At 41.3% G+C, this 26,342-nt stretch overlaps 1 protein-coding gene across 6 annotated transcripts in view; it reads left to right on the top strand.

The window, feature by feature from the left end:
• The window catches only part of LOC145350848 (KH domain-containing RNA-binding protein QKI), a 595,016-nt gene that overhangs the window by 286,968 nt on the left and 281,706 nt on the right, over positions 1–26,342 (top strand). The window lies entirely within an intron of this gene.

Here is a 26,342-nt window from a genome sequence, read left to right as displayed (position 1 = left end):
GATTAAAACAGTTTCGAAGTATGTCACAAATTTTTATGGTTTTCATCTGCTTGTATGTGGCCCAATAACAGGTATAATTGAAGCTATTGAATTCAATAATCAGCCATGATCAAAATGAATGGCAGAGCAGGCTGAATGAGAAGCCTACTCCTGCTTCTGGTTTCTATGTTTCAATGTACTTGATACTCGTTGTTTGAGTAACTCAGTTATAAGTGAATTGTATTGGTTGTGTTATCACCAAGATGGGAGGATTACACAGTTGATCCAGTCCGACTCCATAGGTCACACCAGTTGTTTAAACCACTCATCGAAATGGCCAATTATTTACCTTCGCTGCTGACAGGCCCAGAATAAGAGACTTTGACCATGTTTCTTTCAATAAGCTCAATGATTTATTATGAAATGAAACTTTTAAAACCCAGTTGCAAGAATTGGTACACGTACGATTGTATTCTGGAAGTATTGCCATCTCTCCGTTTTTAAAGATATCCCAATAAATGCATGGCACATGCATGCACAAACACACACATGCAAAGGACAAACGGGTAATCTCTCTGCAGAGATGGGCTTTGGAGGATAGACTTTAAAAGGTAAAAGTTAAAGTTTCCATGCCGTTGATCTGAAGCTTCCTTGTGTGAAGATGCGCTGCTGATCTCAGCTTTTTTGGTTTCAAAATGCAGACACATTATATTCAGATGAGGATTCTCTGGCGGTAGGTTAACAATCATACAGAGAGTTCCTGGAAAGAAAGGACGAGTGAGAGTTCGGGCAGCTTTCCTTCTTATTTATTCCCCAAAAATCTCAGGTGCAAAACTTATCTCAGTCATATGATTTCCAGTAAGTCACAAGCCTTCATCAGTTTTTGCCCCATCAATTAAAGTGATTGCAGTTCAAAACAAACAAACAGCTCATTCCCCCTCAAGTACCTTGCTGATTTCTTGGAAAAGGACGGGCTTATTTCCAGTCCTAAGAGCAGCATGTTCCCTCTCCCCAACATGGATTGCCAGCATTGGGCCTTTTGATGGGTGCCATATTATGATCCTCGACATGCCCCCCAATCATGACCCCTGAAATACATCCCCTTCGTGACCTTTGACATGCCCCACTCCTTTGGCACTGCCCCGACATACTGGCAGTGCCTAACTGGCACAGCTGTGGTGTCCAGTGGCCATTGCCAGTGCGCCCGGGAGGCACTGGGTGATCGGAACTGCCCAGCCATGCCCCTGACCACTCGGGTTTCAATGGCCTCGGAGCCCTACTAATATGGCCATCATGCCAGGTTTCTACTCGTGGAAGTGATGATTCTTGCCAGCGCGATGTCCTGCCAGAGAGGTGGGAGGATTCTGGGAGGGAGGGCGCTCGTGTGCCATATTCGCTGATGAGATTGAAATCCAGTCAATCGTATGCTAATCTGCCTTGCTGGCAATAGAAAGGGGCTGGGAAGATCATTAACTTTTTGGCACATGGTGCAGAACTGATTTTTAGGCTCACACACTATTCTCCGAGATCCATGCGATCTGTGCCAGGCACATGAGATCAGAGAATCATCCCCATAGTTTTCAGGTGAGGTAGAATTGCAGTATAACATGATTGAAACCGAAGTTAAAACATTATTCAGACATTACTTTGAAGTTACACATTCAGTCCTGATTTTTAAATTATATTTCTTTTATATGATTTATTGTTAATTAGTAAAATTCACAACCTTTTCGTAAGTGAAGGATTGATTGGAGCACAAGCAAAGAAGTTGGGAGATGAAAAACTGAGACTCTATTGACCATTGACAAATCATGCTTCAATTATATGAAACCTTGGTTAGACTGCACCTGGAGTATTGTGTACAGTTTTGGCTCTTTATCTTAGGAAGCATATTATTGCCGTAGAGGAAGGGCAAAAAAGGCTTACTAGACTTGTTCCTGAAATGGCGGGACTGTCTTAAGAAGAGAGCTTGTGAAAACTGGGCCTATATTCTTCAGAATTTTGAAGAATAAGGGGTGACTTAATTTAAACCATCAAAATACTTAAAGGAATAGGGTGGATGCAGATAAGATGTTTCCCCTAGTTGGAGAGCCCAGAACTGAGTATATGATTTCAAACTGAAGGGGAAGTCACTTAAGACCATGATGAGGAGAACCTTTTTTACCCAGAGGGCTGCAGATCTTTGGAATTCTCTACCCTGGAGGGCTGTGGAAGCTCAGTCATTGAATATGTTTAAAGCAGAGATTGACAGATTTCTAAATCCACTGACATAAAGGAATATGGGGATATTGTGAGCAAAATACACTGAAATGGATGATCAGTCATGATCGCGTTGAATGGCGGAGCAGCCTCAATGGGCTGAATGGCTTACTCCTGTTCCTATGTTCTTAAGTGTGACCAGTTTATAGAAGTACTATCCATTGTAAACATGAAATTTATAATGGAAAAAGATTAGTGCAAGATGCATGTGTTTTAATTCAACAACATCAACTGGGGCAAATCATGTCATTGATATAATATTGATTGTTGTAGGGACAATCTAAATACAACCATTTCACAAATAGAAATTATTAACCTTTCAACAATTTTGTAACTTAACACGCTTTCAAATTAAAACTTCTGTTTTCAGTAAAAACTGTGAATACAATTTGAACTTTGCATGATGGTGTATTTTCTGTTCTGAACACTTTGTATATCATGATTTTAAATAGTGATAATTTGTCATTTTTAGTTTAATTAGCAGTGCATGACATAAATTTGAAGAGATTGCCAGCACCAAATGAAATGTTTGAAGTAATGTGAAGTTATGATTGTGGTTTGCAAAGAGAAACCAGCTGATCATAAGCTGCTGTTCTCCAGAGGAAGCATTTTTTTCTACTTAAGATTAGCTAAATTAATGGAACTCCTCTTTCTCTCATTTATTTTTACACCCATCTGAGTGGGTGAATCTCCAGTGTTACAGCACTCTGTTCAGCACTAAAGTGTTAGGTTAGATTATTTGTTCAAGTTTCCGCAATGGGACATGAACGAACAACCTCCCGACTTCAAGACAAGAATGATACTCGCTGAAGTTGACACTACATTTGTTACCCTTGTACCCTTGGTAGTTTAGATTGGATATAAATAAGCAATTGCATTTGCTGTTGTGGGAGACAGAAAGAACAAACAGGGGAGATATTATCAGTTTGTATCTAATAAATAAGTAATAAAAACTACGTTGCTTGCGAAGTAAGAAGTGTTAGTAATTTAGTTCTAAGGGCAAAATCCAGTGTTTAACATGCAATTCAAGAAAAGACCAGTAGAGTGATCAATCCTGCCCCATCAAATCAATGAGGCTACCTCACATAAAATTCATCCATTCTTTAAAAAGCTACCTCATGAGACAGGCAAAAACCTTGTGATAAACTGAAGTAAAATTTTGGAAAATTCCCTCCATTCTGTCAATCAAACAAGCCGTCACAGGCCACATTTGCCGAGTTAGAATTAACAACGTAGCCCTATAACTGGAAACAGTCCCTTCTGTCAGAAACTTGTCAAATTTCCTTTTCAATGATTGTTACAAGTTCAGTAGTCACTGTTCTTCCTGCATTTTGTCCGAGGATAAAAAAAATGCATACTGGCGTCTAATGTGACTTTTCTTGCCTAAGGATTTTATGAGTGTGATCTCTAGTGCTACTATCTAAAACCTGTATCTAAATAGATTCAAACCAAATGCCATAGTTTTGAAAGCATCAATCAAAACGTCGCTAACCCTGCATTCTCCAAGTAAAGACTAACTTTAGAATGTAAAATTTCAGAATTACCTTAGTAACCCTCCTCTGCAAATTCTCCAGAATCCCAATATCCTTCACCATAACAAGACACACACCTTCCAAGTACAGTTGCCCCAGAGACCTATTACTCTCCATTTATGTATTTCATGGCCCTGATAATACCATTTCTTTTGCCACCTCATTTTTTATGCACCTCATTTAGCAATCAGTTGCTATGCACTGGCCTCTTTCTTTAACCATTTTGTTTACTGGTGCTCATGAATTATGTAAACATGCCTTACAATTTCCTATGTCTGCTGATAGCTCTCTACCCAATACATAAATGAGCTATCAATCATTGGTTTTTGTTCTGAAGTATTAACTGATAATTTTTTGAATGCTTCTCTTTAAGGTAGAAAATTGAGTTCTCCTTTCAAATATACTATTACATAACAGAATATTCATGTTACCTGCTATGGTAATGGTATTTTTCAACTAAATGTGTATTATTTATTTCTTTATTTTATTTATATCTTATCCAAGCCTCAGATGTCGACGTTTATTGAAAATACTGTCCAGAAGTTGCTTATTTTAGTGTATATGAGGAAAAGTGACATTGGCCAACTAAAATGTTCTCTTGCTGCCTACTACAATAGTGGCACAGTCAATAGCCTCACAGCACCAGGGACCTGGGTTCAATTCTGGCCTTGGGTCACTGTCTGTGCAGAGCTTGCACGTTCTCCCTGTGTCTGTGTGCATTTCCTCTGGGTGCTCTGGTTTCCTCCCACACTACAAAGTATGCAAGTTAGATGATCGGCCATGGTAAATTGTCCCTTAGTGTCAGAGAATTTGCAGGGTAATTACGTGGGGTTATGAGAAAGAATCTGGGTGGGATTGTGATCAGTGCAGACTCAATGGGTCAAATGGCCTCCTGCACTGTAGAATTCTACGATTACAATCTGCAATTGTGGTTAACTTCAGCTAAACATAAATATAAGGTTCTGGCAGATCAGCTCACTTCCTGTTCACCTCCATTGTGTAGAATTCTCAGTCCCAAAAGCATAATAGGCAAGTATTTCTGATCTGAGTGCATTTCACTCTGCAGTTTCCTTTATTCTTCAATTCTAAAGCCCATTGTGTGGACTGTCCATTACCAGATTTTGCCTGTAACTTGCAGATCACTTTTGTGCAAAGTGTTTTTTTAAGTCTTTTAGTTTTGATTTGACTCGATTATTGCATGAATAATGGATCATGGTTTAGGGCTTTGCAGATAGTCTATTTTTATTTAAAGTGCAGAGAATTCCTAATCCAACTGTATTTTTTTGACAAACCTGTTACCTGTTTTTATTATGGTTTAATTGTATTCTGTATTGATCTCTCTGCATTTGATCTCATTAGTATAACTGTTGTCATGTTACTTGTGAATCTGCATTTCCTTGAAGTGTGCTTGTACAACAGAAACAGACCATATAAAGACTTTAGGGTTACTCTTGTGCTGGGCGATGTCATCAGGCATGATCTTCATCATCATACAAGAGAAGTGTGAGGAACATCAGTAACCCTTGCATATGGACTTCTTTTGACCTCACAATGACCTTTGACATGGTCAACAGCAAGGGATTATTAAGTGTCCTCCACCATTTGGCCTGCTCCTAAAAGTTTGTCACTATCTTTCACTTGCTCCACCATGACATGCCAACTGTGATCCTATCCAATGGATCCACCACAGACCCAATTTGCATTTGGATGGGATCAAACAAAGCAGTGTCATCACACTGACACTATTCTCAATCTTGCTTCTTCCACTGCTGCATCTTATCCTCAGCTCGAATGGTGATAAACTACAAAACGGAATGTTCCCAACCTTTGCCACCTGCAGGCCAGAACCAAGATCATCCCATCCTCTGTCACTGAACTGCCGTATGCAGACAATGCTTGTGTCTGCGCACACAAGGCTGAGCTCTAAGTCATGGTCAACACCTCCACTGAGATGTACAAGAGCATGAGCATTACTCCAAACATTCATAAGATAAGAGTCATCTATCAACCTGCCCCCATCGCACAGCACTGTCCCAGTTACAAAATCTATTGCAAGGCCTTGGACAACGTGGACCACCTTTTATACTTTGGGAGCTGACTGTCAACACCGGGTAGACATCAACAGTGAGGTTCAACATTACATCAGTGTGCCAACGCAGCCTTTAGTCGCCAGAGAATGAGTGTATTTGAAGATCAGGACCTCCAGACCCGGTGCCGAGATCATGGTTTATAGAATAATAGTGATACCTTCCCTCATATATGGTTCAGAGAATTGCCCAAGTACAGTGTGTACCTCAAAATCCTGGAGAAGTATTGCCAGCAGTGCCTTCACAAGATCCTACAAATCTTTTGGTTAGATACGCACACAAACGTCACTGTTCTTACTCAAGCCAAGAGGCTGTGGGAAATTCTTTTAGGTGGCCCGATTAATTTCAAGACTAAATCCTTTCATTAAACATTTCATTTCACAGTGGCAAAAAAAAAGTTTATTCAGTTCAATGAAATTAAACCATTGACATGTTAGAATCAAAAACATTACAAGTTAACAACATTCAGATAGACATACAATTAAGACAAGACAAATCTCATTTTGGCCAAAATTGGAGATCATTGGATTCATCTACACAGCTAACGAGCTAGCAGGCTTTCACAAAAGATCTTAGATTTCATGCCAAAAAGCAGGATTGGTTATAGTTTTTGCTATCAGATTAATCAGCCCAGCATTTAATTAACAGCAATTTCATTCATTCACTGTTCTGTCAATCTAACAATGGTATATCCTTCAATTAATCATATTTTGACACCTTCAAATATTGATGTCATTTGTCTATCTGTTTTATGGAAGGTCTCTCCCAAAAATGGCTTCTTATGATTCAGCATTTCTCTAACCAGTTTAAACCAGCTCTAAAACCAAAATTCACCTTTATCTTTTGGTATTATCACCAGGCCTGGGTAATTTACTTTGTTGCATAATTTGTGCCTAACTTGTGTTGATATCTTTTATGACTACAACTTTCATTTTACTGGCATGTTACAAATTCATTTCTGAGAGATATTATTAAGATGTTACTTAAATATTTTGTATTATTCTCAAACCTCATATTAAAACATTAGTTGCTAATTATCTTCATGTGGGGTGTTTAGAATTAATCAGAATCCTCAACTACACTCCAGAAATTGAAGCTATGACTAGGTTTCATCAGCTTCATAGAGAGGGCCACATTGTCTGTATGTCTGACACAAAAGTCCAGAAACAAGTGCTGTACTTGGAGCTTCGACACAGCAAGTGAGCCCCAGGAGAACTGAGGGCTTCAAGGATATCCTCAAAGCCATCTTGGGAAATGTACAACATTTTCACTGCCCAAGACTGCCCAAAGTGGAGGAGAAGCATCTGGAAAGGTGCAGAACACCTCGTGTTTCATGATTGAGACAAGCTGAAGCCAAGCATTGGTAGTGAAAGGAGCTTGTGGTGACCTGGCACCCCACTTGCTTCTCCAACCACTGTCTACCCCACTTGTGACAGAGACTGTAGGCCACACACTGGACAACTCAGTCATCTGAGAATTCACTTTTAGTGTGGAAACAAATAATCCTTTATTCCAAGGGACTGCCAAAGAAGAACAAAGTCCTCAGAATACCATTTAAATTGCAGATTGGAATTTCAACAACTTCCATTAGTTGTATTGCTTTCATGTAGGATTACCATGACAACCATTTGTTCACAAATATACACTAGGCATGTGCTGACTAAAAGTTTCTGGTATGTGTGTTGCATTCTTTTTAGTATCATATGTTGGTATCAGCATACAATGGTCAAGTTACCATTACACAAATACATGCTGTTATGTAACATTGACATGCCAGACACGTATATTTGAAGTGACTGCTTTTGCAGCAGGCCTGTGTAAACTAGCCCTTTTAGGCTGCTATGTGATTAGTGTACTGCTTGAGAACTGAAAGTTTGAAAGAGCTAAATCTGAAGCTTGAAAACAATCATTTAATTTATCAAGTTATTTAGAAACATGGTCATACTGGAAAATAATGAAATAATACATTTGTAACTTAATGTTATTCGGTTAGATCAATTCCGCAATTCCATTTTCCCTGTTTTAGCTCAATTTCCCTTGATATGTTTACCCAATAAAAATCTATTCACGTTTTAAGATTGCGTATGTATACATTTTCTGGCTCAAGAAATTGCAAATTTTCAGTTAAAACAGCTAGTTGGAGGCTATCAGGTTTTCCATCATAAAGAGCTGGGATATTACAGCCTGCACAGGTAATCCTGATCCACTGCTACAATTAAGAGTCTTCACAAATGGCAGTGTATCCCAAGTTGTAATCGCTTGCTGCATTTAAAAAAAATCCTGTTGCATTTGGTAGTTTTGCAATATAATTTAAATTGCTGCACTCTGGGTCTTGAGTGTTCTCCCAAGAGAAGTTTCCATCCATTGATTCTGTCTCGAACACCTCGTTGATTCATTGGTATAACTGAAGTCCATCATCCCTGCAGCAATGCTCATAAATAATTTCTGCACCACCCACTGTGCCCCTGCCCCCATGCCTTCACTTTCTTTCTAAAAGTGTGGTGTCCAGAATTGGACACAGCACTCCAGTTATGGCTGAACCAGTGTTTTATAAAGGATCATGGAGGTTTATTAAATTCTGTTTTTAGAGAAAAGAAGCCTAGCTTGTTCAGTATTTTGTGGTAGTTGTAATTTCAGTTTGGTGAATCTGCTCTAGCAATTATCCTGTAGCATGGGCAACCTGGGCATGGGCAACCTGGGCATGCCTCCTTTCTGTCTTACAAACAGGCATTGGAGAGGCTAGCAAAACTCTACACACATGCTACTATTCTGAAAGACAGTGCAGTCACCTCAGTGCATGCCTGCCAGTTTGCTGCCTGGATTACACATCGGCTCAGCATGAACAGAGCTCTGTGAAAGTGGCCCTAATTGTACCAATGTGATCAACAGTACCTTGCCTCAGGTTGTCTGTAACCATTTGTCATACCTGTAAAGTCTGGAAGAGGCAGCTTATTCCAAACTGCCTATGCAGGCCTCAATGATAGCAGTAGGACATGAGAAAAAATGTTACCTTCAGATGCTCACTGACTGATGAGTGGCAATGAAATATGGCCTCTTGTAGTTTATTCTTACCAGAATATTTGCTCTGCAATAGGAGCAAGCTAATTAAATATAAACAAGTTTTTCTGTACATTTCACTAACAGATTAAATTAATTGATTGATTAAATACCTCAAGTAATATCTTATCAAATTAATTGGTTAAATCCTGACAATATTATACATTATTTTCTGAAATAAACTGCATGGAGGGGAACATCAAAATGAGGAAAACTTGAGATTAAGTTTAAATATTTATTTTTTTAAATAAAATCTTTGATTTTTTTCTCTTGATAATGAAACAAAACCTAGTCTAGGTCAGAGGGCTCCATTCAGGTTAGCCTGCAACAGCTTATTGCTTTTTGTAACTCCAATTTGCAGCCTTCATTCAATGTCATGGGTTAGGTTTCAGAAAATGTTGGCCTTCTTGTTATGAGGGGCAGTAAATTGCATTTTGAATCTATGTGGAGCTACTTTACTTGGTTGTTTTAATTAATTGCATGCACATGATGTCTTTCAATAAAAAAAAGTATGCGGGCTCACAGCCAAGTTGCTTCAAGTATAGTCACGCCAGGATGGCTGATGAGGAATCCTCTTTACTGTGGCATGTTGATACTGTATGTGATGTTCTCTAATTCAGTTAGGCATTGTAATGCATGAAGTCAGTCTTGTAATTCCATTGGGTACTTCAATACATGGCCAGAATCCAATTGTGCCAACTATTGTAAAAGATGAGCAGTTGCCATTTTGTTGTGCAGATAGATGTCTCTGTTCATTCTGTTGAACATAGTGAATAAACTAGAATGCTTACCTTTGGGTACTGAATTGCCTCAGTGATTCCAGGAATAAATCTATACTGCTTCATTATATTGTGGTATGTAATTTGTAGCTCAGACTTTAAACATGTAGAAATAATTGTACAGATGGACAATTTGAACTTGCCTCATGACTTCCAAAAGCTTACATTTTTTTTAAAAAATCAATGTGTTTTGAAATTCTAGTCAAGTTTGAACTCTTTCAGACAGATTTGTCTGTGGTAACTTTTCTTTTGAATTAAACATAAGAAAGAAAATTTCTGTAATGTGACATTGAGGCACCAGAGAAAAGGTTACAGCACAGAAGGAGCCCATTGTGTTTGAGAAATTCACCTAGTGCCCTTGAAGAGGAAATTCACCTAGTGCCACTCCCTTGTATTTTTCCCTGCAAATCTTTGCTTCTCAGATAATGATCCAATTTCCTTAAAATCTCAATTGACCCACTCTCCACCTCATAATCAGATGGTCCATTCGAGATCCTAACCACTCATCAAGTGAAAGTATTTTCTCATGTTGCCATTGTTACTTTTGTCCATTAAATATGTGCCCTTTGATTCTGAATCCTTCCGTCAAAGGGAATACATTTTCCCTATCTACTTCAGACCCCTCATGATTTTCAGTGTCTTTATTAAACTTTTCTCCTTTCCAAGGGGAATTGTCCGAAGTTCTACTACTTTTCCATGTGACTGAAGTTCCTGATCCCTGGAATCTACCCTGTCTTTTCTGCACTCTGCCTTTACATCCTTCCTAAAATGTGGTGCCCTGAACTTGCAGTGCTCCAGTTGAGGTCAAACGAGTGTTTTTTACCAATTTAACATAACTTCCTTGTTTTGTATTCTTATGTCCCGCTTTTGAATGCCCAGGATGCCATATACTTTATGGGCAGCACGGTGACACAGTGGTTAGCACTGCTGCCTCGCAGTGTTAGGGATCCAGGTTCAATTCCCAACTTGCGTCACTGTCTGTGTGGAGTTTGCACATTCTCCCCATGTCTGCATAGGTTTCCTCTGGGTGCTCCAATTTCCTCTCAAAGCCCAAAGATATGTGGGTTAGGTGGATTGATCATGCTAAATTGGCCCTTGGTGTCAGGGAGAATAGCAGGGCAAATATGTGGAGTTACGAGAATAGAGTAAGGGTGGGATGGTTGTCGGTGCAGATTCGATGGGCCGAATAGCCTCCTTCTGCATTGTAGGATTCTATAATTAATTGAACTCCGAACCTGTCTTTCTACTGTCAATGATTTATACACCTACACACTCAGGTCCCATTTATTCCTCTACCCACTTTAGAATTGTACTCTTTAAATGGTATTACTGCTACCAAAATTAATGTAGAAGCCTCACAACACTAGGTTAAAGTCCAACAGGTTTATTTGGTAGCACAAGCCACAAGCTTTTAGAATGCTGCTCCTTCACCAGGTGAGTGGGAGTTGTGTTCACAAACAGGGCATATAAAGACACAAACTCAATTTACAAGATAATGTTTGGAATGCGAGTCTTTACAGATAATGGCGGAGGTGATAGTGGATGCCTTGGTGGTTATTTTCCAGACGTCGCTGGATTCCGGGGAAGTGCCGGAGGATTGGAAAACGGCTAATGTTACGCCGTTGTTTAAGAAGGGTGCCAGGCAAAAGGCGGGGAATTACAGGCCGGTTAGTTTAACGTCTGTGGTAGGTAAAATGTTAGAATCCGTCATTAAGGAGGAAATTGCGAGGCATCTTGAAGGGAATTGCTTGATAGGGCAGACGCAACACGGTTTCATTAAAGGGAAGTCGTGTCTGACAAATTTACTGGAGTTCTATGAGGATGTGTCTAGGGCGGTGGATAGAGGAGAGCCGGTGGATGTGGTCTTTCTGGATTTTCAGAAGGCGTTTGATAAGGTACCTCACAAGAGGTTACTGCAGAAGGTCAGAGGACATGGAGTTGGGGGTAGGGTGTTAGCGTGGATAGAGGATTGGTTGTCAAATAGGAGGCAGAGAGTGGGGGTCAATGGGTGCTATTCGGATTGGCGGTTGGTGACTAGTGGGGTGCCCCAGGGGTCGGTGCTGGGGCCTCAGCTTTTTACCATTTATATAGATGATCTGGAGGAGGGAACCGAGTGTAGGGTGTCGAAATTTGCTGATGACACCAAGATTGGGGGAAAGGCAAATTGTGCGGAGGGTGTGGAGAGTCTGCAGAAGGATCTAGATAGGCTGGGCGAATGGGCCAGGAAATGGCAAATGGAATTTAATGTTGGCAAGTGTGAGGTGGTCCACTTTGGTAGGAAGAATGGTAGGAAGGACTATTACTTACGTGGCGAAAAACTGCAGCAGGCGACGGTGCAGAGGGACCTCGGGGTCCTTGTGCATGAGTCGCAAAAACCCAGCTTGCAGGTGCAGCAGGTGGTCAGGAAGGCGAATGGGATGCTGGCCTTCATAGCGAGGGGGATTGAATATAAAAGTAGGGAGGTCTTGCTGCAGCTGTATAGGGCATTGGTGAGGCCGCAGCTGGAGTACTGTGTGCAGTTTTGGGCGCCGCACCTGCGCAAGGATATTTTGGCCCTGGAGGGAGTGCAGAGGAGATTTACTAGGCTGATACCGGAGTTGAGGGGGTTGAGCTATGAGGAGAGGCTGAATAAACTAGGCTTGTACTCGTTAGAGTTTAGAAGAATGAGGGGAGATCTCATTGAGACGTATAAGATGATGAATGGGATGGATAGGATAGAGGTGGAAAGACTCTTCCCGCTCAAAAAAGACAGTAGGACTAGGGGGCACAGCCTCAAGATAAAGGGGGGGCGGTTCAGAACGGAGTTGAGGAGGAACTTCTTCACTCAAAGGGTGGTGAATCTCTGGAATTCTCTGCCCGTTGAAGTGGTGGAGGCTGCCTCGCTAAATATTTTTAAGAAGCGGGTTGATGGGTTTTTGATAAGAGAGGGGATTAAGGGTTATGGGGAGAGGGCGGGAAAGTGGAACTGAGCCACGACAGATCAGCCATGATCTTATTGAATGGCGGGGCAGGCTCGAAGGGCCAGATGGCCTACTCCTGCTCCTATTTCTTATGTTCTTATGTTCTTATAATCAAGTCTTAAAGGTACAGACAATGTGAGTGGAGAGAGGGTAAAACGCAGGTTAGAGATGTGTATTGTCTCCAGCCAGGACAGTTAGTGAGATTTTGCAAGTCCAGGCAACTTGTGGAGGTTACAGATAGTGTGACATGAACCCAAGATCCCGGTTGACGTTGTCCTCATGTGTGCAGAACTTGCCCATCAATTTCTGCCCAGCAATTCTGCGTTGTCATGTGTCGTGAAGCCTGCCTTGGAGAATGCTTACCTGAAGATTACCCAATGTTATACACTAGATACATCAATGACGTTTTCTTTCTTTGGATTCATGGCGAACAATCACTGAAACAACTATATGATGAAATCAACAAGTTCCATCTCACCATCAGACTCACCGTGGACCACTCTGTGGAATCGGTTGCATTCTTGGACACACACATCTCCATCATGGATGGTGACCTCAGCATTTCACCGTACCATAAGCCCACGGATAACCTCACAATGCTCCACTTCTCCAGTTTCTACCCTAAACACGTTAAAGAAGCCATCCCTTACGGACGAGCCCTCCGTATACACAGGATCTGCTCAGATGAGGAGGATTGCAACAGACACCTCCAGATGCTGAAAGATGCCTGCATAAGAACAGGATATGGCGCATGACTCACAGATCAACAGTTCTGATGCGCCACAGTGAAAAAGGACACCAACCTCCTCAAGACAAACATGGGTCACAGCAGACAGAGTATCCTTCGTCATCCAGTACTTCCCTGGAGCGAGAGGAGTATCCACCGCTTACACAGTATTTACTCTTGCAACTCGGCCAACGTTGACTACCTGATACACTACAGGAAAGGATGTCCCAAGGCATTATATGTTGGAGAGACCATGCAGACGCTACAACAACGGATGCATGAACACCGCTCGATAATCACCAGGCAGAAATGTTCTCTTATTGTTGGGAACACTTTAGCAGTCACGGGCATTCAGCCCTTCATCTTTGGGTAAGCATTCTCCAAAACGGCTTTCACGACAACACAGAATCAGTGAGCAGAAACTGATAGCCAAGTTCTGCACACATGAGGATGACCTCAACCAGAATCTTGCATTCATGTCACACTATTTGTAACCCCATGACTTGCCTGGGCTTGTAACATCTCACTTACTGTCCTGTCTGGAGACAATACACATCTCTTTAACCTGTGCTTAACCCTCTCTCCACTCACGTTGTCTGCAACTTTAAGACTTGATTACCTGTAAAGACTCGCATTCCAACCATTACTTTGTAAATTGAGTTTGTCTTTATATGCCCTGTTTGTGAACACAGCTCCCACTCACCTGATGAAGAGGCAGTGCTCCAAAAGCTTGTGGCTTTTGCTACCAAATAAACCTGTTGGACTTTAATCTGGTGTTGTGAGACTTCTTACTGTGCTTACCCCAGTCCAACGCCGGCATCTCCACATCATGACCAAAATTAATCACATCACGCTCTCTCGCATTAAATTGTTGTGAAGTTGCTATTTGTGAAATTGACTGTTAAAAAATGGTGTTTTTTTTCTGTGCTTAGATAGAAAGTTTAAAAAAAATGCAGGTGTATATTGAGCCCCAGAATGAAACATTTGTCTCGAAAGGCCAGGCAGTCGTGTCACCAAGACAACAAACAGACTTTTAAATTTTTTTGAATTCAGCCAATCAGTTTAAATCAGACTCTTGGATACCAGCAACCTATTAGATTTAAATTTGATGGTTTTGGCATTTGGGACCACTCATATTGTGGGGATATTGATATGTCATCACAGGTATAAAGAAAGGGGCAGAGAGTAAGCAGCTGCCAAAGTCGCAGCCTCATCCATGCTTTAAGACAAAGCCTCATCTTGATAGTGAAGATACCAAAGAAGACAGAAGTTCCAGACAGAAGAATCAACAGGGAAAGCCCAGAATATTCCGGAAGATGCAAAACCTATTTGTAATTGAGAGTGACTAAAATTCTATTTTTTTGTTAATAAGTGGAAATTGTATTTATCTAAACAGTTTTCCATTAGAATTGTGGTTTATTCAGTTTGTTAATAGTTTAGATAACTTGTCACTGTCAGTTAGATAAATAAAATGTTACTTGTTGACTTTAGAGAGCATGTCAAGGAGTTATTTTGATTTAACGACTAAAAGTTGCTGAAGCACGGATTGTACCACTTCATACTCACTTTTATAGACTGAGGTGAGGTATTCCTCTGAGTGGTTAAGCGTTAGTTCTCAGAGGGAGGATCCACCTACGCTTCATAACACAATTGTATTTGGCACTTACAGCCCATTCCATTAATCTGTTTATTTCCTTTTAAAATTCTACACTATCCTCTTCACAGTTCACAATACTTACAAGTCTTGTACTGTCGCAAATTTTGAAATTATTATGGGTTAATTTCAGCAGGGACACAATCTTGGAATGTATTTTGCTTACTGGTTGCACTGCAAAGAATGTAAGGGTGAGGGTGTAGAATTGGGAAGATTCAGGGAACTTTGTACTTTTATCCTTGCATGAACTAATATTGAAATGATGGGACTGGTTAAGTAGAGTTCACGCAGAAAGCCTTGGTTCAATCCCTGGTTTGTGCTTTATTAACTGTGTGCCAAGATGGTCGTCAGGTTTCTAAAGTAGGTCTTTGTTTCTTTGATTTGGGAAGGAATATAGATCATGGTTGTTGCTGATTGATTTTCAGTGGATTCTGCAGGTGGATATACAGACTTTGAGTACAGGATCTTCAGTCAAATAGCCTGCTAATAGGAGCTGTTAAAGCTCAAACATTAAAAATGACTTGTTAAATTATATCCCATAAAGAAATGATATCATGGAAAGAAGAGGTGAAATAATAAATCAAAGAAAAGTAGAGTAAGAATCCCCTTCTTTATCTAATTTCCAGTTGTAATCAGGAAACATACCAGTTGTGACTGAGGATGCAGATGTTCATTTTATGTCCAGGTCTTTGTCACTGACACCCTGTACTTGATCCAGATGATGTGCGAGAGACTTGGTGATGACTTATCTAATTTCACCCTGCATGTATACGTGCTCTTGGTGTTTGCAGTCAATTACGTGAAGATTGTGATCATGGTGCTGTGTGATTCCGTAAGCACTTAAAGGCACAAACTGTTGTTTATTCCAGGTTGCCTGTTCAACTTTTTTCTTTAAAATTATGATTTGAAAAGATATACCTGTGTGAGGAAATACTTTGAAAATAAATGCTTCCGTTTGTGTGGAAACTCATTGATATTTTCTTGTGCTTTTATTGCTAATGGCCTGGTCTCCAGTCAGATGTACAAACAAAACTTGAGTAAATATAATTGTATATAGGAATGAAGCTGATTTAAATTAGAGCTGATTGCAGATATGCATTATCATGACAGCAAATCATAACCCTGAATTACTTACAGACATATTGAATCCCTACAATGCAGAAGTAGGCCATTCAGCTCATTGAGTGTGAACTGACTTTCCGAAAGAACATCTTGCCCACGCCCATCACCTCCGCTATACCCATAGCCCTGTGTATTTACCATGGGTAATCCACCTAATGTTACATATCTTTGGACTGTAGGAAGGAACTGACACAACCAAAGGAAACCCACATAGACATGGGGGAGCACAATCAACTGCACGTAGACAGTCATCCAAGGCCAGAATCAAACCTGAGTCCCTGGTGCTGTGAAGCAGCAGTGTCACTGTGAACTTTTAAATATGATGTGCGTTTTTCTTAAAAAAAATACATACAAGCAAACATTGGCTGAGATTGTAAAATATAACCACTTACTCGAATTGCTATGTGGATTACACTTGATCAACTAATCCAGAGACGGAAATGTTGCACCTTTTTTAGACAGACGATTAAAAGGAGAAGGTACAATGCAAAAACTGAACTGTTATCTCTTGTAACGATAACCATACCTGCAGAAATCATCTCCTGAGAGTTATATCCCAGTATGTGGACATGACGTGAGTTGAAAGAAAGCAGTTCCAGGTGAAAGACAGGTTTGTATTTTTCCCCTTCCAGGAATGTACAAGAAAAGGGGGTTAAAATCAACTGCAAGTCTGGTCTGTGTGTGGTCGTCTGGTTTTTCTAGTTCTACTGTGCTAGTGTATTTTATGAATGTCACAGCTGAAGAACATCCACTAGACATCCATGCATTTGTAGATTTAAAAAAAAAGTCCCCGCCGCCCCCCGCCCCACCGCCCCCCGCTCTCTCTCTCATTGCTGAAAGCGAGTCGCAAGTCAGCAAAGCTACAGGCAAAAAGGAAACAGGGCAGTTCCTTTCAGCTAGCCTACAGAACCAGGAATCTCTAAACCAACTGCTGAACTATCAACGTTAGCTATCGGAATCACCCAAATTAAGGGCCACAACACTTTGCCATCTACTTCTCACTGATATGCCAAAAACTGATTTTTTTTTAAACTTTTAGTTTTGGACTCGCTTCTCATTTTTAATCTGTGTGTATGTATTGTGCATTTTAGTTTTCTCTCCCATGAATTAGTAATGAATAAACTCACTTTTTAACTCAAGAAAGCCTGACTAACTTGGCTCTTTTTAAAACATAAACACATTTGGGCTGGGAAAAAAACAACCTTGAGGGAAGAAATCATTTTTAAATTAACCTTGTTGCAACCAACCAAGGGGGTTGAATAAAGCAGGGACCCTCCTCAACTGGGAGCATTGCAATTTGGGGTATGTCATCCAGAATCATAAGAAATTAGGGGACCTTGCTTATAGACCAGTCATATCAGCATACAAAGTTCAAAGTGAATATGTAACATTTTCATTACAGAAAAGTAATGGGAATATATCAGATCAGTCGACTCTTGCTGATTAATGTTGAAGGCAGGCAGCAAAATATTTTTTAAATTTATGCCAACCTTTCAAAAAAGTTTTCCGAGGGCATAATTCTCATGATCCATTTGTTGCATTCGTTATTTGCAAACTTATGATAATGCGAAGAATTAGCATCCTTGAAATTGACATAAAAGTCTGAGTTTTTGAAACAAGATAAGACTTGTCTACCGGATTTTCACAAAGTTGGTGTCCTTTAGGTGCATAATGAAAATGCATAATATTTGAGCAAGCTTTCACAGTATGTGTCTTAATACATTTTTCCCTGTTGAACATGGCAAAAGATAGAGTTAGATGCTGCGTTTCAGAACTGTGAAGTAGTTTTGATGCAGAATAATGGATTGGATCGTCCGCTTAACTCTGCACTGCAGATTGGTTTCATTATCTTTGCTGGGCCTTTCAATAATGTGGTCTGAAAGTCGATTAATGCAGGATATGAAATAGGCCAAGGATGAAAGCTGCTGTCTTGGTTACGGTACACAGCACAGAGCTTTTCTGGGTGAGTTGAGATGAAATGTTGCTGACTCGCAGACTGATTTGAAACTGATTAATGGGGAAAGAAAGATGCAGTCCTGACATTTACGTGTAGTTGATGCATGAGCCAGAAGCAACAAGAGTCATGCAGGGAAGAGTGTGGAACTTTTAAAATAAACTTTTATTGTAGTTCTGTCAAGTTGATTCCTGTATTTCTTCAATTAAACCTGAAAACTTACTCATGCTGAAAATTTGACCGTCTGATAGGTTTGCTTTATTCTTTTGAATTGTACCAGTTGAACTGAGAGGAAGGAGACTTGAAATATTCAACTGATAAGGCAGTCCTGAATTCAATATATACCATAATTAAAGCTCATTGTTTGGAAGGTGAAATAGTACCCATACTTTGAAATGATTTCTTAAATATTGCATGTGGGCCCTATATGCATTGAGATCAGCACGGAATTCATTGGCTTTTGATAAATGTTCCACTTTTCCATAGCAAAAGGACAACAGTGATGTTCAGTTCTCAGTTTGCCTACCCCATTGTGAGCATTGTACCTATTGTGCTTGGTAACTGGTTAATGCAGTGTATAGTATTATCCTAACTTGCCCTTAGAGATCTATTTACAGAGAGAACAAAAACTATTTGAGTTAAAAAAAAAATGAATGCATGGGAAGAGTATTTTATGTTAGTTGATAGTTGCCTAAAAGTGTTGTTTCAGCGAATTTTGCAAATGCTTTTATTATTTGTGATTTTTGGGTAGAATGTGTGGATTATGATATATTTGATGCTTGCTGAAGTTGTCTTCTTGCATTGTTATTCATGATACTTTGTAGGTCTACATAAAGATACAAAAATTTATAAATAAATGTTAATGATCAGTGTACTTTTTGCACGTCATGCTACGGTGCCATTTTTCAATATGTTAGAAGAACTTGGCGATGGGTAATGGTACATTTGCCAATAATGGCAGCCAGCATAGAACCAAGTATGTCCAAGTTATAAATGGCATCAATGAAGTACACACTTATTTAGCTGCGTTTCATCCTTATGTTTTGAAGGTTAACCAGTATAAATTTTCTTATTTTCCATGCTTCCATCTTTTGAGACATAATTGAGTGAAACTGGTATTTGATGTATGCTTTTGTGCTTTGAAGACATATCACTTGCTTCAAACTTCTTACACTTGTAGCTTTCCTAGTTCTGTGGAAAAATAATTGGCCTGGAATGTTAATTCTGTTTCACGTGCTGAGTATTTCCAGCATTTTCTGTTTATATTTCAGATTTCCAGCATGTGCAGTGTTATGCTTTTGTAATAATATTTGATTCACTTCCATTTCTCTTGAACTTCAGTTTAATGAGATTCCCATTTGTCATCTTTTTCTTGTTCACCCTCATGACTTGCTATTTCCCTTGCATTTGATCAGGCATCTCCCAAAACTTAGTCACATTGCCTTCCTTAGCAATTGTTTCCAACTCCAACTCATTCCATGTGGATTCTAACAGAAATTCCACCCTTCATATATTGGATCCATCTATGATTGTAGATATATGCTAAACATTAGGATTTATTGAACCTTTTGTTCTTGCCATGTTCTGTGGGATGTTTATTGTTTTAGTCTGACTCAGAGCTCCCTCATCTTTTTTTCCGATAAATTGATGACTGCATCAATGTCTTTTTTTTTGCTCTTGCCCTTATCTGGAAAATTAATTGATTTTGCTTCTATCCGACACTTGTCTTCTCATGGTCCATCCCTGACTCTTTCCTTCCCTGCCTTGACTTTATTGTCTGAATTTCTGGGAATAGGCTATTAACAAATATTCATTTTAAACGAACAACTACCCTGACAATACTTCTTTACACCCTGCCTCCTGTAAGGATTCCATTCTCCCAGTTTCTCTGGCTCTGTCACATCTGTGCACACATAGAAAATAGGTGCACGAGTAGGCCATTCTGCCCTTTGAGCCTGCACCACCATTCAATATGACCATGTTTGATCAGTATCCTGCTCCTGTTCACTCTCCATACCCCTTCATCCCTTTAGCCATAAGGGCCACATCCAGCTCCCTCTTGAACATATTAACAAACTGGCACCAACAACTTTCTGTGGTAGAGAATTCCATAGGTTCACAAGTCTGAAGAAGTACTTACTCATCTCAGTACTGAATGGCTTATCCCTTATTCTTAAACTGTGACCCCTTGTTCTGGACTTGCCCAACATCAGGAACATTCTTCCTGCATCTAACCTGTCCAGTCCCTTTATATGTTTCTATTGATCCAGTCGATCCAGTCTCTTTCCATACGTCAGTCCTGCCATTCCAGGAATCAATCTGGTGAACTTTCACTTGACTCCCTCAATAGCAAGAATGTCCTTCCTCAGATAAGAGATCAAAACTGTACACAATACTCAAGGTGTGGCCTCACCATGGCTCTGTATAAATGCAGCAAGACATCCTGACTGCTATACTCAAATCCTCTTGCTATTAAGACCAACATGCGATTAGTTTTCCTCACCTTCTGCTATACTTGCATGCCAACTTTCAGCGACTGTTCTACCATGACACCCAGGTCACATTGCACTTCCTTTTTTCCTAAACTGCCACCATTCAGATAATTTTCCTTCCTGTTTTTGTCACCAAAGTGGATAACCTCCCATTTATCCACATTATATTGTATTTGCCCACTTAGCCAGCCTATCCAAGCCACCCTGCAGCTTCTTAGCATCCTCCTCACAGCCGACACTGCCACCCAGCTTATAGTGTCATCTGCAAATTTGTGAGATATTTCATTCAATTTCTTTGTCCAAATCATTAATGTGGATTGTGAATAGCTGGTAACCCAGCACTGAACCCTGCGATATCCTGCTAGTCACTGCCTGCCACTCTGGAAAGGACCCATTTATTTCGGTCTTCCATACGAGCATGTCTGACAAGTCTTTGTCCTCAACTGAGGATTTCCACATTGCCCCCACCCCTCTTGACCATGTCCCTTTTATTTTATGCACTTCTGCTCTGATCATCTCTCTCCCTCTTAGATTTCTCATGTCTTCATCTTCCATCCTGGCAGATGGAGTATAATGTTAGCAAGTGTGAGGTTATCCACTTTGGCAGAAATAATAGTAAGAGGGATTACTATTTAAAGGGCAAAAAGCTGCAGCATGCTATGGTGCAGAGGGACCTGGGGGTCCTTGTGCATGAGTCGCAGAAACCCAGTCTGCAGGTGATCAAGGTGAATGGGATACTGGCCTTTATAGCGAGGGGGATAGAATATAAAAGCAGGGAGGTCTTGCTGCAACTGTACAGGGTACTGGTGAGACCGCAGCTGGAGTATTGTGTGCACTTTTGGTTGCCGCACTTGCGCAAGGATATTTTGGCCTTGGAGGGAGTGCAGAGGAGATCCACTAGGCTGATACAGGAGATGAGGGGGTTGGACTATGAAGAGAGACTAAATAGACTGGGTCTGTACTCGTTGGAGTTTAGAAGGATGAGGGGGGATCTTATAGAGACGTATAAGATAATGAAAGGGATGGATAGGATAGTGTGGAGAGATTTTTCCCGCTTAGAAAGGATAGCAGGACTAGAGGACACAGCCTCAAGATAAGGAGGGGGCAGTTTAGATTGGAGTTGAGGAGGAACGTCTTCACTTAAAGGGTGGCGAATCACTGGAATTCTCTGCCTGTTGAAGTGGTGGAGGCTACCTCGCTAAATATATTTAAGTTACGGGTAGATAGGTTTTTGACAGACAAGGGAATTAAGGGTTATGGGGAGAAAGCGGGAAAGTGGAACTGATCCACTTCAGATCAGCCATGATCTTATTGAATGGCGGAGCAGGCTCAAAGTGCTAGATGGCCTACTCCTGCTCCTATTCCTTATGTTCTTATCCTACAAGCCTCCATAATCAACTCATCATCCACTATACTTTCTTCCACCTTTAGTGTGATGGCACCACCAAATACATCTCTCCCCTCCACCCCCTTCTCAGCACTCTCAAAAGATTATGTCCTTTTCGGTACCCTGGTTCACTGCTTGTCATCCCAAAAGCCCTTCCCTTTCTTCCGACAGCTTACTATACAAATGCAACACCTGCCCTTTTACTTCCTTCCTTCTCACCACTTCAAAGACTTCTTCCAGATGAAAAAACTATCACCTGAAATTTTAACTTTCCATCTTGCTCCCATTCTGACCTTTCTGTCCTTGGCTTGCTGCAGTGCTTCAATGAATTTCAGTGCATCTCGAGGGACAGCATCTCTTCATTTAACTGGATATTTTGTTTTCAACATCGAGTTCAACAATTTGAAATCATAACCTTTGCTCCCAATTTTTATTGATTTATTTGTTTTTTTCCTCTTTCGCTCATTTCCTTTGAGTTTGGATGACAGCTTTACAGGTCCAGCCATTTTTGGTGAAGTCTTTTGTATTTTTACTTGCCCGATTACCAACCCCTTTGGCACAGCACTACCAACTGTCTTGTAATTTAGGGCCCGATTTTGTGACCTCTTTAGATGGGCATCGACCAAAAATTGGGATTCCCGACAGGTATGAGGGCTCTCACAATTCACCCGACCCATTGGCCTGAATTGGGTTCTTGCCTAGAGCAGGTGACAATGTAACAAAAGTTTGACAGCCAATTTACCAGCCTCCCCCAACCCCTCAGGAAAAAAAGGGGCACCCCTCCAACCCCTCAATCGCAGCTCACCAACACACACACACACACACACACACACACACCCCCTTCCATGGTCCCTTTGCTCAGAATTCGCCACCCTCCACCTCAGCCCCCCCCAGTTGACTTCCGTTCAGGCAACTTGTCTTGGCAGTGCTTGTGGTGCACTGTCCCTTGGCATCCTGGCCTGGTGCTTTGGGCTCCAACAGGGGTCAAGGAACCCAAAGTAGTAATCCAGTGCCCCTTTGCTGCTGACAGCCTATAGAGGAAGGAGTTCTTGGGGTTGGATAGGCTCAAGCTGAGTGCAAGGGATTCACCAAACCACTGTCCCCCAGAATCAGAGTGTCTTGGCTGGATTGACCTTCTAGCCTTGGCAGACCTGAAAATCTCCCCTGGTATGGTGAAACTGATAACCAAGTTCCGCATACATGAGGATGGCCTCAACCAGGATCTTGGGTTCATGTCACACTATCTGTAACCCACACGACTTGCCTAGGCTTACAGAATCTCAGTAACTGTCCTGGCTGGAGGCAGTACACATCTCTTTAACCTGTGCTTAACCCTTTCTCCACTCACATTGTCTGTAACTTTAAGAGTTGATTACCTGTAAAGACTCGCATTCCAACCATTATCTTGTAAATTGAGTTCGTATCTTTATATGCTCTGTTTGTGAACACAACTCCCACTCACCTGACGAAGGGGCAGTGCTCCGAAAACTTGTGGCTTGCGCTATCAAATAAACCTGTTGGACTTTAACTTGGTGTTGTGAGACTTCTTATGGTGATTTTAGGCAGCCTTGTGATCAACATCTGCAGTTCTGCCTGTCAGCTGTGTAAATTCTGAAGTGGCCAGGTCACTTTAATCTCCATGCCTCTCTCCACCCCTCCGCAATCCCCAGCACTTGACAGGCTTTTAAATCATTGAAACCTGCATTCTGCAGCAGAAATTTCCCTCTCTCCCTTTCAGAAGCTGCAGGTGTGCAGTATTAGCATCTTTTAGGTGGGTAAATCCTACCTGAAAGATGCTACCAGCACCAACAGGAAACATTCTCATTTTGCCTCTGGCTTGGGCACTTAGCTTCAACACAGGAGAATTGGGCCTTTAATCTCTTCTGCCCTCCACCTTAACACAGCCCTTCTTTCTTTTGTTGTTCTTCCCATCCTTGCTGCCTATCTCACTTGCTGAAAAGCTCTTTCATCAAAACTGGGAACAATCAAAAATGTAAGGACACAGATCTGAAGAATTACCTCAGATGGCTCTCTCCTCAGCTGCTAGACCCGCTGAGTATTTCCAGTCTTTGCAGTTTCAATTTCACGTTTCCAACAACTGCAGTATTTTTGTTTTTGTATCTTGAATGTGTCTGGGAATTACATTTATTCCAGCCAAACTAGCTTTATAATTGACTCCTGCAGCTTTTGGATGGATGGAAACCTTCTTAGTTCACGCTATAAACTTAAAGTATGGACTCAGAAATGAAAAAGACAATAAAGTAAAGAATAAATCATCTTTCAAGATCTGTTTGTGTAGTAAAGTAGCCGTTCACTTGGCTCCTCCCTCTGTGATTGGATCCTAGACTTCCTAACCCACAGATCTCAATCAATTAAGATAGGCAATGACACCTCCTCCACAATTATCCTCAACACCTGTGCCCCACAGGGCTGTGTCCTCAACCCCTTATACAACCTTATACACTTACGCCTGTGTAGCCAAATTTCACTCCAACTCCATTTTTATGTTTGTTGACGACACCACTGTAGTGGGTCAGATCTCAAACAATGATGAGACAGAGTACAGGAAAGAAAAATAATTTAGTGAAATGGTGTGGTGAGAATAATCTCTCTCAAAGACAGTAAAACCAAGGAGGTAGTAATCGACTTCAGGAAGCATAGTGGAGGACATGCCCCTGTCTACATCAATGGGGATGAAGTGGAAATGGTCGAGAACTTCAAGTTTCCAGGTGTCCAGATCACCAACAGCCTGTCCTGGTCCCTCCCCACTGACACTTCAGTTAAGGAAACCCACTACTTTTTCAGGAGGCTAAGGAAGTTCAGCATGTCCGTTACAACTCTCACCAATTTTTGCACACGCACCAAAGAAAGCATCCTTTCTGGATATATCACAGTTTGGTATGGCTCCTGTTCTTACCAAGACCATAAGAAACTACAAAGGATTGTGAACATAGCTCAGTCCATCGTGTAAACCAGCCTCCCATCCATTGGCTCTGTCTACACATCCCACTGCCTTGGAAAAGCAGCCAGCATAATCACGGACCCCATGCACCCTGGACATACTCTCTTCCACCTTTTTCTGTCGGGAAAAAGATACAAACGTCTGAGATCACGTATCAATCAACACAAGAACAGCTTCTCCTCTGTGCCATCAGGCATTTGAATGGATCTTCCTTATATTAAGTTGATCTTTCTCCTACCCTAGCTATGACTGTAACACTACATTCTACACCATTTCCTTCTTGTATACGCATTCTATGAGTGGTATGCTTTGTCTGTATAGCACGCAAGAAACAATACTTTTCACTGTCTAACAATACATACAACAAATCAAATCAAAGCAATGCAATACAATGAAGATTACGTACGAGGTCAGAAATCAGGTTTGTGCATGGTTTGGTGCCGCGTTCATTGTTCCCAGTCTTGTTCTGCTGATGGTATCGACTACACACCCAGAAATGTCACGATTAGCATGACAATGTGTCCCGCATCGCAACTTCTGGCCTCACGGACCCTTACCACCTCCCCAGTATGGCCTCACTACCAAAGACCAGAGGTGATGGACACACCAGGTAATTGGAATTTAAAGCTCCTGGGTGGCTGGGACATGGCCATGAGTGCCCATTGGGCAGTGCTACCCTGCACTACCCACTGGGAACTATAACTGTGATGTGGAGATGCTGACGTTGGACTCGGGTAAACACAGTAAGAAGTCCCACAACACCAGATTGAAGTTCAACAGGTTTATTTGGTAACAAATGCGACTAGCCTTCAGAGCACTGCTCCTTCATCAGGTGAGTGGGGAATTCTGACCACAAACAGTGCATATAAAGGCACACACTCAGTTTGCCAGGGATAGTCCCAAGGCAGTGGCACCCGAATGAGATTGGAGCCTGGGTTGGCGTGAGGCTATGACAAGTGGGGAGGCAAATAGGAGAGTTCTGCGGGGGAAAGGCAAGTGCGAAGGTTCGTGGAATAATTGGCAGACTGGGGAGGGAAGAGTCTAGCACAGGGGTTGTTTTGCAGCGTGGAGGGGGGTGCTGGGGGAACAGACCAGTACAAGGAGTGATCGGCATGCAGGAGGGTGGTGGGGACATTTCTATCCAAAAGGGTGACAGTGTCATAAGATTGCATTTTCAAATTTGTCCGAAACACTTTTCTCGCTCATTAGAATTTTTTGATCTTCTAACCAAGATAGAGCTGTGTGTAGCCTGTTGGACCTCCAGTCCAATAGAATTTGCCTGTGGGCTATCAATGGAGCCAATGTGGTGACACCCACCTTGACCTGTCAAGGGTGACATGGTGGCACAGTGGTGAGCACTACTGCCTCACAGTGCTTGGGGCCCAGATTTA

Source organism: Carcharhinus amblyrhynchos, chromosome 12 (assembly GCF_965287045.1).
Source record: "Carcharhinus amblyrhynchos chromosome 12, sCarAmb.v2.hapA, whole genome shotgun sequence".
NCBI classification, from domain to species: Eukaryota; Metazoa; Chordata; class Chondrichthyes; order Carcharhiniformes; family Carcharhinidae; genus Carcharhinus; species Carcharhinus amblyrhynchos.
Note: the sequence above shows the minus strand (reverse complement) of the source record. Positions and strands in the feature narration are given on the sequence as shown.